The sequence below is a fragment of the Furipterus horrens genome, unplaced genomic scaffold (genome assembly GCF_987537825.1).
Source record: "Furipterus horrens unplaced genomic scaffold, mFurHor1.1.pri manual_scaffold_6, whole genome shotgun sequence".
Taxonomy (NCBI): domain Eukaryota; kingdom Metazoa; phylum Chordata; class Mammalia; order Chiroptera; family Furipteridae; genus Furipterus; species Furipterus horrens.
Window position 1 is genome coordinate 66,884,044 of NW_028327176.1, and position 16,843 is coordinate 66,900,886.

Genomic DNA, 16,843 nt, shown 5'->3' on the forward strand with positions numbered 1-16,843 from the left:
GAAGCAGCGAGCAGAAGAAAAGTTTATTTGAGGGAATTAGCAAGCAGGGAGGAAGCCATGCCACGAATGGCCCGACTCCGGGTTCCTAGGGAAGGAGGGGGCTGTTTTATAGGGGGGAAGAAAAAAAATTATTGAATTCAGTCGTTATCTTGCAGCTATGAGTCTGAGGGCTGATCAAGGCCAAATGGAGCTTGGATTGATGCACCCCATCATCATGGGAAACTCCCAGGCAGCAAGCAGGCGGGGGGAGGGGAGACAGCGTGGTAACTGAGGCTGTCAGTCAACATCACACTGAAGGGGTGCACAGTTATTATGAAGGGCCCCAGGGGCACCCTGCAGAGGAACTTCAATCACATCAATGTAGAACTCAAGTCTCTTAGAAAAAGAAGAGGCTCCAAATTGACACTATCTTATTTCAGCTTCTCTAAGGTACTGATGAATTTTCTCAGCATATTCAGTACCAAAATCTGATGCATCGTCATACTGGAAATGGAGAGCTGAATCTACCAGCATAGGGGAAACTGTGCTAAAATCCAGCAGGAAGTGAGGACCTGACTTAAGTATCTACTATTGTCTACTTCATACACATCCTCAAATGACATCCCATCACTCTCTGTGCAGCTGTTTCTGTCTTCTTGCTCAGGCCCATCCGTGCAGATATCAAATTGTTGCTTGGTTGACACATGGACTCCACAGTCTGATAGCACTTTCTTTCTGGCTTGAGGGAAGACCTTTTCTGATCAAGAGAAACACCTGAGTTTTTTGATCCCCTGGCCACAGGTCCTCCTGCACTGCCCATCCTCAGTTAACACACCTATCACTGTTCTTTGTGGGGCATCCTGGCTGAGCCAGGTTCTGGTTATATGACAGGCATCAGGATCTCGGGACACTGGAGCCAGGACTACTCTTATAGCTGCTGAAATGCATCACTTCAGTCTCCACAGGCTGCTGCAATCAGGGCAGGAGAAAGAAACAAGTCAGATTAGTCAACCTCTTCCACTAGGATCTTCAAGGGTGTAGCAAATCTCTAGGAGGGAGAGCAATAAGACTTATGATCTTCAATTATTAGGGCTGAAAGAAAAAAATGGACTCTTTGCGATAAGAGTCCATTTCTTTCTTTCTCGGAACACTCTGGGTATTGCCTAGTTGTGTTTCTGGTTTGCAAACCCTAGTCCCTTGAATAAATCTTTGTCATTTATTTCTAGCCAAAGCATCCAGACTCTTTGAGTTCATTTGACAGTACAAATGTTAGGACAAGGGTCTCAAGGTCTGGGCACTTCTTACTAAATGCTGTCTTGCTAAATGTTAAAATGTAGCACAGTATTTTGTAGATACAGCTTTAAACAGGATGTGCTTGACAGGAACTCAAAAGGATGAGTGTAGGCAACTGCAAAAAAAAATCAACATGTAATTGACCAAATAGTGTATATAAGCAATGGCTAAACCTCCCTTCAGAGAGGCAGAGCTTTGAGTGTGAATCCCATCTCCTTTATTTGCTGCAAGTAAATAAAACTACCAATTGACAACCACGTCTTGTTCTTGAGTTTGGTAACAATCTGGTGACTCAGATGGAACTCTCCTAAAGGGATTCCCTCTGGGCTGGTGTGAATGCTTGGCGAAGCAGTCAGAAGCAGCTGCTCATACAGAGTATACTTGCCTATGTCTCCGTTGGATGAGGGAATCTATTCTATAGGAGACTCCTGCTTGATGCTGGCCACTGGAATGGCTGCCTGACCTATCTTCACAGTGAAGCAGCGTGGCCATATGAACCTGTTTTGTTTGGTGCTTTTGAAGGGAGGTGGGTAGGTCAGCCCATGGTTGCTTTAACTAGTATTTCTATTCCTGTTTTGGATATAGGGTTGTCAAAAGGATAGGTTAATTTCTGGTTCTCTCTTGGTTTCAGGTTGGTCATGTGACACTGGATTTAGGGCCCCACTAGGTCTAACTCGAGGGTTGAAGAATGACTGTAAGGCAATCCAAAACATCCTCTGGTGACAATCTCTGGTGGCGTTGTCTGGTTGTCAGGGAACCCTAGTTCACTAATAGTGTTTTCGGTGGGTAAAAGTTATGAGATCCCAGGCTCTACCACCCTTTAGTTTCTGTCTTGTAGGAGGTGTCAGGTAGTCTTGTTCTGAGAAATCACCTGGAGAACAGTCTAGGGTTTTACACCAGGTTTATTGAAGGGAGGGAGGGAAAAGGGTTAGAGGTAAGAGGAAACTCCCAGACCAATTTGAGGGTCCATAGGAGCAAGGGAAGAGGGAAGGGGGAAGGGGGAAGGGGGAAGAAAGGGGTAGTGGAGATTCCGGGTCACCACGTGGGCCTGTAGGAATCGCCTGCCTCTGCGTCTGCAGGTGCTGTCTGTTTGGTGCTGAAACCTGGGAGGGGCTCTGAGAGTGGTCACTGGCAGCTTGCAAACAGGGGAGCAGTGGGCTGTGGCAGCATGTCCCAGGCTTACCCCCTGATCCTGTCAGAACCCTCTCGCACCCTGCCCTCCTTTCCCACCTTGCTCAAGAGATCTGTGCATCTGACAACCTCCATCTTCGGACCCTTTACTGTGGCCTGCCCTCCATCCACACCAGACACAACTAGATGGGTTTTGTCTCATTGGGTAAGTCAGGTTGACCATCTCATTTCTGAACCCACTGTGGCTCTGCTTGAAAATTCTAGGCCTAGTTTGGTCTTCCTTGGGTCCTTGCACCTTGTTGGATTTCCACTGGTGGTTGGGGACACCCACGCTGTGGACAGTTCATTTGAGACCTTTGCGCATCGGAGCCTTCGCACTCAGTTGGACTTCCAGAGGTGACTAGGGATGCCCTCCCCCTGGACAGTTTGCTCAGGGCCTTTGCACCTCATAGAATCAGCAGCTTAAGTGGAGACACCCCTTAACCCTCCTGATTCATTTAGTCTCAGGCTCACCCTCTGGGTCATTACTCTCAGTACCATGGGAGCACATCAATCCCAACCTCTGAAGGACTCCCCTTTGGGTTGTCTCTGTTGGAACCTCTGGACCCTTCAAATAGGGTCCCAGGTAAAGCTAAAAAAGCTAATTTCTCTCTCCACTGTTACCTGGCCTCAATATCCTCTTGATAACAGATACTGTTGGCCAGAACATGGAACATTTGACCTCCAAATTCTTACTGATCTCAGCAACCACCTCAGGTGTCACGGCAAATTGTCCAAAGTTCCATACACAAAGGCCTTTTTGATTCTTCACAGCAGACCATCCCTTTGCTCCTCCTGCTCCCCCCTCCAACTTATTCTCCTTCAGCTGACCTCCACCTGCAGTTCCTCTGTGTCAACAAGCTCCCCCGCCCCACCCCACCTCTTGTCTTTTACAGAAACAGACCCCTCAGACCTTGGACACCCTTACCCCACCCATATGCCCCCTTCCAGTCAACATTCCCCCTATGACAAACCCTCTTCCCTCCTCCCTCTCCTCTCCTGATCTCTGGCCAAAGACAAGCCTTTGCGGCCCCTGGACTCCACCCCTCTCATTTTGCCTCCATGTACCCATTCTTGGGCTGCCCTCGTGCCGTCATTCTCCCCACCATCCTCAGGCCTGTACCCTCTTCACAAGATGGCAGGAGCCGAGAGCATTGTCTGGGTACATGTCCCCTTTTCCCGCATGGATTTAGCCCAAACTGAGTGCTGTCCAGGGTCTTATAACTGCAGATCCTACACACTTTTACAAAGAGTTCCAATATATAACTCAGACCTATTCATTAACATATCAAGATGTCTGTGTCATCCTAACCTCCTCCACCACCCCAGAGGAAAAAGATCATGTTCTGTCTGCTTCCTCTACATTTGCAGACACCCTATATGTCCAGGATCCCGAAAGGAATCCAGCTGGACCCAATGCAGTCCCAGCTGCAGATCCTCACTAGAACCATCAGTCAGGGTCCCCTGATTTGGCTAAGATGTCACATTTTCTCAGATGCCTAGTTGAAGGCATGCATAAGGCTGCTCTTAAGGCCGTCAATTATGACAAAATCCTAGAAATAATGCAGGCGGCCTCTGAGAACCCAGCCTCATTCATGAGCCACCTTACAAAAGCCATTCTCAAGTACCAACTTGGACCCCAACTCAGAAGAAGGCAAGGCCTATCTTAATACCCATTTTATTACACACTCCACCCCTGATATTAGAAGAAAGTTATGGAAGCTGGAGGATGGACCCAAAACTCCCCAAAGGGACCTAATTCAGACTGCCTTCCAAGTCTTTAATAACAGAGAGGAGGAGGAAAAACAACAAAAATTAACCTGGTCCCAGCCTCTCCCATAGGAAATAAAAATGGACTTTGCTCATTCCCAGAAGAAATGTTGATGGACAAAGCACGATATATTGACTGGCCTGGTGGGGGAAAAGCAGGGAGATGTAAATAACCTGCTGAATGTGTTAATGGGTAAACTCACCCTAACCAAAATGTATGTTTGGCAAAGTGTGGAGATGGTGCTTGCAGATGCAGAGGCAGGTGATAACTACGGGCCTGCATGGGTGACTGGGAGTCTCCACTCCTCCTTCCTTCCCCATTCCCCCTTCCCTTGCTCCTACAGGCCCTTGAGTTGGTCTGGGAGTTTCCTCCTACTTCTAATCCCTTTCCCTCCCTTCCTTCAATAAACCTGGTATAAAATTCTAGACTGTTCTCTGGGTGATTTCTCAGAGCAAAGCTACCTGACAGGAGGTGGATTTTGTTCTTTGTATGTATGTTGACATTTGCCTTGTTTGTCTTGTATGTAAGTGTGCCAGCTCTGGGGAACTCAAATATGATGCCTGAATGCAACCCCTTGGGGTGCATCCTCCAGAAACAGATAAAATGAGCTTAAAGAAATGAAGGGCTTAGACATGTTAATGTAATAAATGGGTCGTCGGCAGCCGTCCGTCTCGAGAGACGATGGTGTAGCTTCTTAAGAGTCTATCTGCACCGCCGAGAATGGCTGTGCAGTCCGACTCGGGAGTGACACGGTATCTGTCTCCTCCCGTGTTAAATCGACATCTTGCGATGACGCTGGAGTGTCCTCTCCAGTGAAGCTGAAGCTACAGAGCCTGGGCAGGGTGATATGGAGGGTCTGCTGTTGCCCATGCCCGTCCGTCTCGAGAGACGATGGTGTAGCTTCTTAAAAGTCTATCTGCACCGCCGAGAATGGCTGTGCAGTCCGACTCGGGAGTGACACGGTATCTGTCTCCTCCCGTGTTGAATCGACATCTTACGATGACGCTGGAGTGTCCTCTCCAGTGAAGCTGAAGCTACAGAGCCTGGGCAGGGTGATATGGAGGGTCTGCTGTTGCCCGTGCAGCAGACGCCCCCTCTCTTCGCAGCTGAAGGGTCCAAGGGAAAGACGGAGTCAATACAGCTTGGCTTCAGGTGCGCCGCAGGAGTTGCCGGTGTTGACTACAACGTCAAACCGCCTTAGGGACTCCGGCTCCGGATTTTCTGTCGGGGTTTACTCCCTTAGCCTTTCCCGTGAAGAGGTATGCCGCAAGGCAGCGGAGGTTTTTTGGAGTCAGAGTTTTCCTTCTCTGATGTGCCCTGACTGGAAGATCGAACCAGCGACACTTAGCTCGCAGGCCGACGCTCAATCCACTGAGCCAAACCAGCCAGGACCAATAAATGGGTCAATGGTAGGAAAATGCCTGTCTGTCCAAGGTGGATTCAGGAGGCATTGTATTCTAAGTGCAGCTTCTTTGCTTCCTCAGGTTTCAGTATTTCCCATTAGATCACTTACTTTATACACAAAAGCTTCTCCCCCATAACTCCCACCAACTCGCATCCAAGAAGCACACTTTCTGGAGCAGCCACAGCCAAGGTAGAACTAATGATGGGAAATAGGAATGGCATCCAAGACTTGCAGTTCCCTGAACAACAATAAGGTCCCCATCAGACTGGCCTCACTGAGGAAAAGCAAGTGAATTCATGGTTTCTAGTGGATGTGATCTGGGATAGAAGAGAGGATCTCTTATCTAGAAGACAAACAAGACTGAGCAACAAAGGTTTGGCTGTAGAACTCAGGGGCCAAGTCTATGACTAATGGTGTAAAGAAATATGCTTGGGATTATATGATAAGAAACCAGTTTTAACTATGAGCCAAAAAATACAAAGCATGTTTTGTAGGCTGTTTTATATAAGATTTCCACTCCTTCCCTTTGTCTGAAGGATAATGGGGGTAGGGGAAATTAAATGCCATGTCTCTTCAAAGAGTCTCGTTGATATAAAGAGATGTTCTACTGGCAGATGTGATTTCAAAAATTTTACCAAAGGTGTCGTAACACAAGCCAAATACCCTAGAAATATTGAAAATTAAAAAAAAATTTACCTGATTGGATTGATGCCCCCCAAAAAGAGATAAAAGACTGCTGATTTAAAAATGTAGGTAGGAACTTCCGGCCAAGATGGAGGCTTAGACGGACGTGCTCGGTCTCCCTCTACAACTAGAGAGGAATACAACTACTTCGAAACAAAGGATAACTAGAAATTCCAGAAAATAAAACTACACGGAAGCCTAACGTATGAAGTTATAAACCAGCGGCGCCCTTTGGGCAGGTAGGAGCGAAAGGGGGCGGTGCTGTTTGCGGTCGCACCAGGGACAGCGGCAGGGAGGACAATCCCGGCTGCAGTCGAACCCCTGGCAGCTCGCGACCCCAACGCTGGGGAAAGCAGCCACCACATCGCCTTGAACAGTGAGGCCCAGGGGGGCGGGAGGACAGATCCCAGTCTACTAGCGGAATAACTGTGTGAATCCATCTTGGACCCCCACCCCCAAAGAAAGCACCACAGCGCTGCGAAATAGGTCGCGGACAGGCGCCGGTCGCTGGGTTGTGACGACAAAGCACCACGGCGCAGCTAGAAAGGTTGCGGAACGCGCTGGTCGCTGGGTCGTGACAAGTATACAGGCACTGCCCCCTTTAGCCGGCCCAAGAAAACAAAACGCATCTGTCAAGATGAGGCAGACAACTATAGAAATCCCGGTGGCGCAGCTCACCAGGCAACAGATGAGGAATCTGACAGATGAACAGATAAGAAACCTGTCAGAGGCTCAGTTCAGGGCCATTGTTATCAGGTGGCTTACAGAATTAACAAAAGATCTGGAAAAAGATGAGAAAGAAGCGAAAAACACTCATAACGAAAGGAACAAAACCACATACGAGACAGATGGTGAGGAAAAAAAATCCAGAGTTCATTTCAACAAACCGGAATATGGAGAAGGAACAAGCAGTCAACCAATGCAGCGAGAGGAAATGGGAAGCAACGATGAGAAGATCAGAAACCTCTGGGACAGCTATAAAAGGCCTAACATAAGAATCATTGGTTTGCCAGAGAGTGAGGAAGATGAACTAGAACTTGAAAAATTGAGTGAAAATATAATAAAGGAGAACTTCCCAGACTTGGGGAAAGAAATAGACTTACAGGTCCAGGAAGCACAGAGAATTCCAAAAAAACTGGACCCAGGGAGAACCACTCCAAGACACATTATAATCAAAATGTCAAAAATTAAAGATAAAGAGAGAATCCTAAAAGCAGCAAGAAAGAAGAAAAGAATCATGTACAAAGGGCTCCCAATTAGACTATCAGCTGACTTCTCAAGGGAGACCCTGCAGGCAAGAAGGGACTGGCAAGAAATATTCAAAGTAATGAAAATCCAAAACCTACAACCACGAATACTCTATCCAGCGAAATTGTCATTCAGAATAGAAGGGCAGAGAAAGTGTTTCCAGGACAAAATAAAACTGAAAGAGTTCATTAGATCCAAACCACTGTTATATGAGATGTTAAAGGGACTGGTTTAGAAAAAGGAGGATCAAGACTATGAAATCTAAAATGAAAACTGCATCACAAGAAACAACAGAAGCTAGGGAATTGAAACAAAGGCAAACTAAACAGGCAACGAGAGTGGAAAAAGAACTATAGGTACAGGGAACATATTGGGGGGAGGTCAACAGAGAGGGGGAATGGGGAGAGGGAGGGAGATGATATAGGAATTAAGGATCATGGTAGGAGGGAATGGAATAGACAGAGGTTGAGAAGAACTATATGCACAACTAATGGACATGATCTAAAAGGGGGGGACAACTGGAGGGAGGGGGACCACCAGGTGGAGGGGAGCAGAGGGAAGGGAAATTGGGACAAATGTAATATTATAATCAATAAAACACATTAAAAAAAAATGTGGGTAGCCCTGGAGACTTCTAGCCAAGATGGAGGCCTAGACAGATACGCTGCATCTCCCTCCACAGCTAAGAAGGAATACAACTATCTCAAAACTAGAGACAACCATAAGTTCCAGAAAATTGAGCTGCATGGAAGTCCAACAAACAAAGGTATAAAGAAGAAATAGTCATCCAGCAGGTAGGAGGGGTGGAGCTGAGGTGGAGAGGACACAGTGTGGTGGCAGCAGCAGCAGGTTGGTGGAAAGCGCAGTCACATGTTTTAAAAAGTAGGGAGGGACTCATAGGGAGCACTCCTAGCACCAGACCAGACTGTGCAGGTCACCATTCCAGCGCTGGAGAAAATAAAGCCTCATTGCTTCTGACAGTGAAAACCAGTGGTGGTTGGCATGGAGGAAGAATCTTCTGGTTTCTCAGCAGAGTCCGCTTGTTTAAAGGGCCCCCATGGTCCTAGAATGTCTGCACAACCACCCACTGTGGGAATGACAGCCAGGACAACAGCTAGAGGAGTGCCAATCCCATACAGGAAGCAGGAGAAGTGCCTGGAAAAGGGGTAAGTGCTGAGCAAGTGGCACTGTTCCCTCTCAGACCCCTCCTACACATACAGCACGACAACATGGTGAAACGGGTTGCTGGGTACTGAAGAATACCTAAGGCTCCACCCCTTACAATATAACAGGTGCAATAGCTCTACCTAAGACACAGAGGCAAACAAACAAAGTAGCCTGTCAAGATGAGGAGACAGAGAAGTATGGCCCAAAAGAGGGAACAGATCAAGGTTCCAGTGAGAGAACTAAGCGACAAAGAGATAACTAACCTAACAGAGTTTAAAACACTGGTGTTAAAGATGCTCACAGACTTGACAGATATGCTTAAGTATGAAAAATACAGAAAGGAAGAAGTGAAGGCTAAGCTAAATGAAGGAAAATCCACACAATACCAATGGTGAAGGGAAGGAAACCAGGGTTCAAATCAATGATTTGGAACATAAGAAAAACAGTCGACCAGTACAGAACGAGGAAACAAGAACTGAAAAAAATGAGAGGCTTAGGAACCTCTGCGACAACTTTAACTGTGCCAACATCCGAATCATAGGAGTGCCAGAAGGAGAAAAGGAAGAGCAAGAATTTGAAAGTTTATGTGAAAAAATAATGAAGGAAAACTTCCCTAATTTGATGAGGGAAATAGACATACAAGTCCAGGAAGCAAAGAGAGTCCCAAACAAGCTAGACCCAAAGAGGACCACACCAAGACACAGCCTAATAAAAATGCCAAAAGTTCAAGATAAAGAGAGAGAAAAGCAGCAAGAGAAAAGCAGATCATTTCTCAAAAGAAACTTTGCAGGCAAGAAGGGACTAGCAAGAAATATTCAATGTGATGAAAAGCAAGGACCTATAACCAAGGTTACTCTATCCAGCAAAGCTATCATTTAGAATGCAAGGGCAGATAAAGTGCTTTCCAGACAAGGTAAAGCTAAAAGAGTTCATCATCATTAAGCCATTATTAAATGAAATGTTAAAGGGACTTGTTTAAGAAAAAGAAGACCAAAACTATGAATGTAACAGAACCTCTGGGCTGCTCCAATTGAAACAGAACCCACAGGTTGTTTAGTTAGGGGCCCAATTGCCCGCCGCCACAATTACAACTCTCAGTACTAGAGTTTAGTGAAAAGAAAAAGAACTGTTTATTTAATAGATACATAGATTTAGATTATTTGCGGATTTCTGCTGTTGAGTCTTCTGTTCTTTTTTTTTTTTATTGTTCATTTTTGTTTTTCTTCTTCTTATGTTCTTTAAAATACCCACTAACACATAGTTCTGCCTCCCCCTACCAAACCAGGCCAGCCTTAGAAAAGTCGGAAACACTGTTTCCCTAATTCCTAGGCACAGTTCAGCTTTACCAGTAGCTGCCAATCACTCAGTTCTGATTGGGGAGGTCCTTTCTGCGCCGTGATGCCCTCCAGCTTTTAATGCAGAACTGCGTGGATTCTCAGCCTCCTTGTAAACTGCCTTCTTTCTGCAAACCACGTGGATCTCCTCTCCTTCTCAAAACCGCATGGCAAGAGCCTCTTAAAGCAGCCTGGAGAGCCCTCTCAAAACCGCATGGAGAACTCAGCTTCTTTAATCCGCATGGAGAACCTAGCTTCTCAAAACTGCATGGAGAAGGCCCCTTCACCAAGCCACATGGAGGGAGCGCACGAGAGAGAGAGCAACCTGGAGAGCCCTCTCCTCCAAACCACATGGAGGGAGACCACGAGAGCTAGCGAGAGAGAGAGAGACAGAGAGCTAAAATGTCCGCAGCTGCTTATATATCCCTGACTGCATCCTCTGACACAGTGGGTGTTGCAAGCAGTTCTGACCATTCACAGAACCCTACGCAGGCTCTGTAGGCTCCTTCCGTATCATCCCACAGTTCAAGACTCCTGCCATCTTCTTGGGCCTTGGAAGTATCAAAGCCATTTTACATAACAAAGACACTAGCAACTAGCCCCAGGCATGCAAAGGCATCTTAAAAGCTGCTTCCTTTTCCCCATCCCCCAGCCGCAAACTCTGGGGTTTGTTTTTGGACACCCCTGTTTCTGTAACATGAACATTAAAATAACAACAAACACAACTGTCAAGAACTGAATCTAAAAAATAAAAGCAAAACCCAACTAAGCAAACCAGAATAGAAACAGAATCAGGTATGGGGATCATTTGAAGGGTTACCAGCTGAGAGCGGGGAGGGGGAGAAATGGGGAAATGGTGCAGGGGTTAAGAAGCATAACTGGTTGGTACAAAATAGACAGGGGGAAGTTAAGAACAATATAGGAAAGGGTGAAGCCAAAGAACTTACGACCGATGGACATAAACTAAGGGGGGGGGGTGGTTGCTGGAGGGAAGGGGGTACTGGGAAGAAGGGAGCAAAGGGAAAAGAAATTGGGACTACTGTAACAGCATAATCAATAAAATATACTTTTAAGAAATGTAGGTAGCCCTAGTTAGCGTGGCTCAATTGGTTAGTGTCATCCCATACACCAAAAGGTTGTGGGTTCAATTCCCAATCAGGGCACATACCTAGGTTGGGTTTGATCCATAGTCAGTGTGTATATGAGGTAACCGGTCAATGTTTCTCTCTCACGTCAATGTTTCTCACAATTTGTACCTACCAATTATGCTTCTTTATCCCTGTACCTTTTCCCCCAGTCTTCCCTTCCTCCCCTACTGATAACACTCCATATGATCTCCATATCTATGATTCTGTTTCTGTTCTAATTGTTTGCTTAGTTTGTTTTTGTTTTTAAGATTCAGTTGTTGATAGTTGTGAGTTTGTTGTCGTTTTAATGTTCTTAGTTTTTATCTTTTTCTTAAATAAGTCCCTTTAACATTTCATATAATAATAGCTTGGTGATGATAAACTCTTTTAGCTTTACCTTGTCTGGGAAGCATTTTATCTGCCCTTGCATTCTAAATGACAGCTTTGCTGGATAGAGTAATCTTGGTTGTACGTCCTTGCTCTTCATCACTTTGAATACTTCTTGCAAGTCCCTTCCTGTCTGAAAAGTTTATTTTGGGAAATCAGCTGACAGTCTTATGGGACTGCCTTTGTAGGTAACTCTGCTTTTCTCTTGCTGCTTTTAAGATTCTTTATCTTTTGCCTTTCGCATTTTAATTATGATGTGTCTTGGTGTGGTCCTCTTTGGGTCCAACTTGTTTGGGACTCTCTGTGCTTCCTGGACTTGTATGTTTATTTCCCTCACCAAATTAGGGAAGTTTTCTTTCATTATTTTTTCAAGTAAGCTTTCAATTTCTTGCTCTTCCTCTTCTTCTGGCATCTCTATGATTGAGACGTTAGCACTTTTGGAGATATACCAGAGTCTTCTTTTTCTTTCGTTTTGTTTTTATATTTTTGTTTCATTTTGTACTGGTTTATTTCTTCCTTAATGTCATAATTCATTGGTTTGAAACCTGGCTTCCTTCCCTTCACTATTGGTTCCCTGTGGGTTTTTCTTTATTTTACTCAGTGTAGCCTTCATTTCTTCCCTATGTGTTTGGCATACTAATGAATTCTCTGAGTATCCTTATCACCAGTGTTTTGAACTCTGCATCTGATAGGTTAGCTATCTCCATTTTGCTTAGTTCTTTTTCTGGAGTTTTGATTTTTTTCTTTCATTTGGGTCATATTTCTTTGTATCCTCAACTTGACAGTCTCCTGTGTTTGCCTCTGTTTGTCTTAGGTAGAGCTGTCACACCTGTTACATTGTAAGGGGCAGAGCCTTAGGTATTCATCTTGCTGGGCAATCCATTTCACCACGTTGTGGTTCTGTATGTGGGGAAGGGGTCAAAGAGGGAACCACGCCACTTACTTGGCACTCGCCCCCTTTCCAGTCACTTCACCCACTTCCCAGATAGGAATGGTACCCCTCTAGCTGTTGCCCTAGTGATAGTTCCCAGACTGTGGGAATTTGCATACATTCTTGGACCATGGAGACCCTGTAAATGAACTCTCCTGAGAGAGCGACAGTTCCTTCCACCTCCCCAACTCCCACTGGTTTTCACAGCCAGAAGCTATGAGGCTTTATTTTCCCAGCGGTGGGACCTTGAGTTGCGTGCGCAGTCTGGCCTGGGGCTAGGATGCTCCAAAGTTGTCCGTCCAGGCTTTTATCCACTACACATGAATGTGAGACCACCCATTCTTCTGGCCTGCAGCTGCTACCTCCATCATAACACTACTGCACTGCATCCTCTCTGCCCCTTCTCCCTGTCTCCACCCCTTCTACCCATCTGGATGAATATTTCTTTCTTTTAAGTTATTTATTTATTTTCAGAGAGCAGGGAAGGAGAAAAAAAGGGAGAGAAACATCAATGTGTGGTAGCCTGTCATGCACCCCCAACTGGGAACCTGGCCCACCACCAAGGCATGTACCCCGACTGGAATATAACCAGCAACTCTTTGGTTCACAGGCTGGCTCTCAATCCACTGAGCCACACCAGCCAGGGCTGAATATCTCTTCTTTAAATCCTTGGCTGTTGGGCTTCCATACAGTTCAATTTCCTGGCAGTTCTGGTTATTTTTTGTTTTGAGGTTGTAATTCTTCTTATGGTTTTGCCAAGAGGCAAACTGTGTCTACCTATGCCTCCATCTTTGCTGGAAGTCTGCAATGGTTGTTCTTTTAAAAAAGAAATTTTTTTTATCCTCACCAGAGGACAATTATTCGTTTTCGTTCTGTTGTGCATTCCTTCCTTGCTAAAGTGTGCTGTGCTTTCAAAAACTAACCCAGTCCTTCTGATATCTGCAAGGATGGCTTTGAATGGGCAGGTACACAGTCATGTATTCCCTTGTGTCAGCCTCATCAAGAAGACTTCTGAGACCTCAGCTTCTTTTCTGAGTAGCAGCCTATTAGAACCTCTTTTCTCCTCCAAAGCAGTGGGGTGGAACAGGTTGAGGTAAGAGAGCTTGCTCTCTGCATCCACTACGTGCTTCTAACCTGTGTCCCCTCCTTGAAATGTGACCCCCCCCCCCACTCACCCTGTGCACAGGCCCCTATGGTTTTGGGAGTCTTCTGACTGGCAGTGAAATGAGCTGACCTGGGCACTTGCCCTACTGTGGAAGCAGCAGGTAGAGCAGCCCAGTGTTTTGTCACAGCTAGATGCAGTTATGGAAGTTTAGGAACAGAATACTGCACTGCTAGGGTGTGAGCTGGAAGGGAGACAAGTGCAGAGAGACTATATCACCAAGAACCTCTTTTAGTAGAGTGGGTCTGAATTGTGTCATGTGAACCAAACTTAAAAAAGGCATCCTAGGCATATTCTCTGCCTCCCGCAGTCCCACCTGCTTGGAACACGGGGGCAGGCCTTGGGGGGGCCTTTTTAGTGCATCTTCCCAGAAGTCCAGAAGCTAGAGGTCTGAGAGGAACAGCAACCTATAACTAAAGTAGGAGGTGACTCTGCCATGTGTGTGTCTCAGCTGGAGAGAAGAGGTGAAGCAGGGTGATGCCTTATGTGAGTAGCCTTTCATAGAATCAGATTGTCCTTAATTTCCTCTCCTGTTTCATTCTTATTTGAACAATCTCTGCCTGCAGCTGTTTCTCATTATCTTCTTGCGCTCAAATTGGAGTTTCATTCCTAATGTTTCTAAGCTGCAGATAGGAGGTGGAGGGAGTGAGGGAGTCACAGTCTGTGAAAGATGGAAACTATGGGTATATAGACCCCAAGTGATCTGCTCATCTCAAACCTTGTGCCATGTTAAACTAAAAGGAGCAATGACGTTGTATAGGCACTGCTTAAAAAAAAAAAAAGAAATAAACTAACAAAAAACCTAGTTTGGGGATCCTAGGACCTTTCAAAATGACAACTGACTAGCTTTCACAGTGGCCATACAAAAGGGACCAGCAGGCTCTCCAAATTAAGTGGGCCTTACATTCTTCATGGAGACCACAGTCCCCAGGAAAAAAACTCAAAAAGACCCTGGGCAAACTATGCTAGGAAATGAGTGAGACCTGGCTTAAATTAGTACCAACTGCTGTGACCTGGATCACAGCAGCACCTAAAGAAATTCTTAAATTAAGTCCTTTTGAATTTATGTATGTTGGGCCCTCATGGGGCTCCTCCCAAATTTAGGATTCCCAGACCCATTAATAGAACAGGCTGCTAAACATTATCCAATTAGGAAAGGTAACCGAAAACTTAAATCTAATCTGAATTTACTAACACCAACAGGTACAACCCACATAATCCAGAGAACTGAGTATATTTGAAAACCTGGAAATCAGGATCCCTGCAAGATCAACTGAATCCAGTATGGACGGGTCCTCACTTGGTATTATTAACAACTCATTCTTCTCTGAAACTATGAGTACAGGATATAGCTTTCTCAAGTGAAGCCAAGTATACCACCCAGTGAGAAAGAGGAAATAGATCTACAGTACTGTAAACCAGTCTGACCTCAAGCTCCTCTTCAAGACACAAGTGATGCCCACTTACTATTATACACTCCTGTTCTCAGTAATCCCAGAACCTAGGAGACCCCATAAGTCAGGCAGCCAGAGAATTTCACTCCTCTAACTCAAAGATGTGTCCCATCCCTGCTGAGCAGGAAGCAGTTATAGAAGTATGACCCAGGTCCCCATGCCCTCAAGAATGAGGAGTGAAAAAGTCTTAGGTGGAATGTTAAGATAGGACAAGGGTCTCAAGGTCTGGGCACTTCTTACTAAATTCTATCTTGCTAAATGTTAAATGTAGCACAGTATTTTGCAGATGCAGCTTTAAATAGGATGAGCTTGACAGGCATTCAACATGTTAACTACAGCCAACTGCAAAGAAGAAATCAATGTGTAATTGACCAAATAGTGTATATAAGCAATGGCTAAGCCTCCCTTCAGGGAAGCAGAGCTTTGGATGAAATTCCTCTGTCTCCTTGACAACTACATTTATTCTTGAATAGAACATTCCAATCAATGAACTCCTTTGAGTTTAGTAACACCAAGATGTTAAGTTCATCACCATTTTGTGTAGGGCAAAAATGAGAAACAGCCTGAATTTCAAACAGTAGGCAACAGCTGAATAAACTGCATGGTGGAGTTATACTGTGGTATATTTTACTGTTATTAAAAATAATGATTTTGCAGAACAATGTGAGTGTACTTAACGCCATAAAACTGTATACATAAAAATGGTTTAAATGATAAATTTTATGTTATGTTTACTTTACCACAATAAAAAAAATTAGAATAATTTCTATCTCTACTTAGTATCCTGGAAAAATAACCATGAAAATTGTTAAAAGAAAAATCCACGTTTCAGGTCAAATGTGTTTGTGTGTGTGTGTACATGTTCATAGAAAAAGACATGTAGGAATACAAACCAAATTTCATCATTAATTACCTCAGGGAGTGTGAAGTATTTATTTGACTTGTAATAAGGAACACTGGATTTAGAGCTCAGAACCAGGCTCAAGTCCAAGCTCCATTACTGGTCTGATGTGTGACCTGGGTAAATTACATGTTAGTCTCTTCATTTATAAAACAGGAAAAGAATACTACTTGCTTCATTAGAATTGCTGTGAGGTGTAAATATTAGAATGCCTGTCACAATAAGTTATACTGTCATCATTATATTATTGCCCTCTTCAGTGTCCTTGTATTTTATGCATTCTTCCATCCCCTACTATTTCATTGGGATTGACAAAAGATTTGATTAAGTACCAGGAGAGAAAAACAGAAACAAAAACATATTACAAGAAGCCTAAAATTAGTCTCCTACTTCCGGCCAAGATGGAGGCCTAGACTGACACGCTCCGTCTCCCTCCACAACTAAGAAGGAATACAACCAGAAATAACCAGAAGTTCCAGAAAATAAAGCTACATGGAAGTCCAACGTATGAAGTTATAAACAAGTGGTGATCGTCCAGATGGGTAGGAGGGGCTAAGTCAGGGTGGAGAGGTCAAGTTGTGTTGGCGGCAGCAGCTGTGTCAACAGCAGCAGGACAGCAGTAAGCACAGATACCCGTATTTAAGGGGAGGCGAGAAGTGCTTGGGGAGCACCCATGGCTGAAGACCAAACCAGTCAGCTCGCGATTGCAATGCTGGGGAAGGCAGACCCCCATTGCCTCAGACTGTAAGGGCCGGAGGGCGTGAGGACAAAGGCGGAGGCTCCCAGTCTCTCGGTGGAGAGTGAACGGCAGGAATCCATCTTGGACCCCC

At 45.1% G+C, this 16,843-nt stretch overlaps 1 long non-coding RNA gene across 1 annotated transcript in view; it reads right to left on the reverse strand.

The window, feature by feature from the left end:
- Window positions 1-16,843, reverse strand: part of LOC150006359 (uncharacterized) — a 21,787-nt gene continuing 4,944 nt past the window's right edge. The window contains exon 2 of the long non-coding RNA XR_016511935.1: window positions 1-948. This is a non-coding gene — a long non-coding RNA (uncharacterized LOC150006359). The remainder of the gene's footprint in view (window positions 949-16,843) is intronic.